Here is a 3,865-nt window from a genome sequence, read left to right as displayed (position 1 = left end):
TATTTTAATTAACTGGAATTTTTCACATGAAGTCGGGTTCACTGGGCAACAAGGCCTACACACAATGAGACTTACTTCCAACATCCGTTCATGGGATTTAATTCTGCTCATCTGCCTTCTTCTTCTGCCTGGGGTCTGCAGATCTGTTGACGGACGACTCCCATCTTCCCAGAAAACTATGGTCAAGCTGGCTTGGAATGGCAGGAGTTGCCGTCTCTAAAGTTGCCGTCCTCAAAGTCCAGGGACCCTAGTTGGGGGATGGGCAATTTGGTTGTCTATGGGAATTTTGTCCCATGAATGGACATGCAGGATCATCTACAGGTATACGAATGAGAGACGGCCTTAAAAAAAGAAACACGGGGCTTCCTCGAAAGAGTGAGATAGAGAGACAGAGAGAGAGATTGGCAGTAGTTGAATATTAATATCCCCAGTCCTCTTTTTTTTAAAAAAAAATGTTTTTGCAAAGATGCGCAAGGTAAATCAAAGGGTCATCATTGAGAGGGGGAGGTGGCTCCAAAGCCAGCCACTCTGCAAGCCCAGGCTTTGCGGTATGGCGGACTGGAAGGGTAGGCTTATCTTCCCCGGTACTTGGGTTGTCTGTGGTTCATTTTGACCAGATCATGCCCATAAATTCAGGGAACTTTGGAGGATCGTTCTGAAATGTTTTGGAGGGTTCTGAATTTCTCAGGGAAAAATAGCGTATTGATCTCCAATCTACCTCCACGGCCCTGCAGCCTTATCCAGCTGTGATGTAAAGAGCCTCTGAATGACTTGTTCTTCTCTCTACCCCGCACAGCTAAACCTTTAGACACCCCGGCTACCAACCAAGGACAATGGTGGACCGTGAGAGGCACTGGGGGGGGGGGGGAATGTTATGCCTGAGGTCTTATTTTAGGTTCTGCAGAGATGCAGGCGCCAACTTGCCTGTGAAACTACACACGTGTTTTCAGGGGACTCTGGAGAAAAAGAGGCCTTGTTTGCTTTCTTAAAGGAGAAAAGAGATTCTCCCTGCCTTTTCTTATTCCCTCCCCCCCCCCCAGAATAGATATAGCACGAATTTTTAATTTGTCTTCCTTTCACAGACAACAATGCTGGTTTTGAAAAGCGGACACAATTTGGGTTTTGTGAATGTCTCTTTCTGCCCTCTCCCGGCCCAGCTGCCCATATGGAAGACGGCCTGCACAACGTGGCGCACAATGGCACCGACTGACAGGCGGAACAAAACCCAAGGTACTTCCCTCGGACTCGGACGGAATGCTCTGCCCCTTCCCAATGCGCCAATGGACGATTGTCAACCAAGAAAAAGGAAGAGGAGGAGGAAGAGGGGTTGGGAGTCTCTTTCGTGCATCCTGCCCCTCTCTGCGGCTCTTTCTCTTCTCTCAACTTAATATGCACGCCTCTAACATCCCCAAAGCCCAGCCTTCCCCATTGTGCTGTTTTGTGACGGGTACTGTATATTGTGCAAAGATAGACTCCCCCCAACTCCCGTGCCGCCCCTGGCCTGTGAAGTGCAAGGCCACAGGGGGTTAGGGCCACACAACAGTCCTCCAGCTTGATAGACTTAGCAGAAACAGAAGCGGGAGGATCTCCCCGCCCCTCGCTATAGAGGGAAGAACCTGGGGCACGCAAAAATCGAGCCCCGCGGTAGCGGTAGGGTGGGGTGGGCCGCTGCCAGTAGGGCCTCGTGTTTGCAGAGCGCTGTGTCGGAGTGTGAACAGCTCAAAAAAAAAAAAAAAAAAAAGGAAAGGAAAGGAAAGGGATGGGATGGGATGGGACGGGACGGGACGGGATGGGATGGGATGGGATGGAAGGCAAGGCAAGGTCAAGGCAAGGCAAGGCAAGGCAAGGCAAGGCAAGGAGCCTGCAGTGAGTTGGCGCGCAAGACCCAGGGATCTCGGGACTCAGCTAAAGCACGATTTGGGAAACCCTCCCCGTTTCCCTGTCGCGCCCCACGCAAAGCGCCAAAGAGGTTGCGGGCCCTCGTTCGCGGGGAAGCAAGTCGAATGCTCGAGCGCCCCTTCCCTGGGATAGAAGCACCCGCGGGGTCTTTTCGGTGGGAGGGGGAGAGTACAGCAGAGAAGGGAGTCGATCTTCCACTACCTCGGGCGGCTGCGGCGCTGCAGAAGGCAAACGAAGCGCTGGGCCCCTTGCCTCCCGGTGCCGGGCCTTAGCGCCCACAGGCCTTCAGCGCCAATTAGGGCCGCGTCGCAGCCTAGATCTCTACGCCAGATAAGCCTACAGTATTTGCTTTGAATTCCGGCCAGCGACTGGCAGGAAGCTCCGCTGAGACCGCGCTCCGAGCTCCGAGTGCCCCTTGGGCGGATCCAGTTGTTTGCTGAGCCGCGGGAAAAGCTACTGTCTCCGGAACGGGGCAGAGTTCAGAGACGAGCTTGTCCTGGCCGCGTCCCCCAGGCAAGAGGTCCACCGGCGTCTCTGATCTATTGGCGAAAGGACCCAGATTGCGTGGTGGCCTCTTCGGGCGCTTCTCCCCGCCTTCCGGCAGCTGGCGATCTCGCAGGCTCCGGCTAGAGAGGCCTTGTCTTTGCGCTCTTAAAACGTGGTATCTATCGCCCGGCATCGTCTTCCCCTAGTTGTTCGGAAAGAGTCCAGCGTGAAAAGGCAATCCTGGGCCATTTTGCTCAAACGTAGGTTCTGCACCGCTCCGTCTTGCTGATGGCTGAATCAATGTGCAGAAAATTGTAGCCTAAAATGCCTTGTCTTGAGGAGGCGTGGCTGGGGCTCAAACGCCAAAAGAGAGATCGCTGTTAAATAGGTCTCCTGTACCTTTTTGGCTTCTCTCACCGAAGTCCATAAGCGGGCTACAAGCGCCAGAATGACGATTCCCAGTTTCGAACCCCACAAATCACCCACCGAGAAAATAAAAACATGGAACTATTTTGAGAATCAGAACCTTGCCCCTCTACCTTTCAGGCCGAGGCGGCGGGGATGGGATCTGATTTTTTTTTCTCTTTCTAATCTGTTAACTTTAGTAAATAAACCTGAACAGGTGGAAGGTGGGAAAAAAGGACAAGAACAGATCCTATCTCCTGCGGGGTGGGGTGGGTAGGGGGCGCCTGCGTTTATGAAGGGAGGTCAGGGCAAGGCTCAGCTAGGTGGTGGAAGAAAGACTGCGTTTGGGAAAGGAATCCTCCCCCCGCGCGTTCTGCCTCCAATGTTTTACGATTCCGAGCTTCAGGACTTCTGGCTACCTAGCCAGGCTCAGAGCAAACTTCGCCTGAAGAGGCACACCTCGTTCTCCTGCAATGAGTTACCCAAACTGAGCCAAACTTTAGAGATCGAATTTAATTACCGCTAATTCCTAGGAAGCTCCCTAATGACCAGCCTGCCCAAACCCGAACTGATGGAGTGCTTTCACGAAAGGGAAGAAAGGAAAAAGACACTATTTTGTTTCCGAAACAAGGAAGTCGTTAATGTGAGTTTAAAAAGCCCAAGCAAAACCGAAACAAATGTGCACCACTATTAAAGCATCTATGAAAACAATATATATCTGATATTGCTCTTCCGCAATATTTCCATGAAAACGGCTCCTATATGCATGCGTACGCGCGCGCGTTTATGTATGCAGAAAAACACACGTGCATATATATATAAAACACATGTGCGGTAGACGTGTGCGTTCTATCAGGTTTGGCTCTGTAGAGTTGTAGTTTTGAGGGGAAAGTCTGCCCAATGAGAAACAAACCAAATATAAAGTCCGCCCTAACACATGGCAACCTATCATCATATATTTACAAACTGATAGCTTAGAATCGCTAATAATTGTCAGAATTTTATTTCCATCTTGAGAAATAAAGTTCTCTTTTCATTTTAAAATATTAATTCCTTGGTTTATAATATCACTGAC

The sequence above is a fragment of the Python bivittatus genome, unplaced genomic scaffold, assembly GCF_059951505.1.
Source record: "Python bivittatus isolate LINGU-HERP-01145 unplaced genomic scaffold, Pbiv_v1 ctg000960_np1212, whole genome shotgun sequence".
NCBI classification, from domain to species: Eukaryota; Metazoa; Chordata; class Lepidosauria; order Squamata; family Pythonidae; genus Python; species Python bivittatus.
This window is presented reverse-complemented; position numbering follows the sequence as displayed.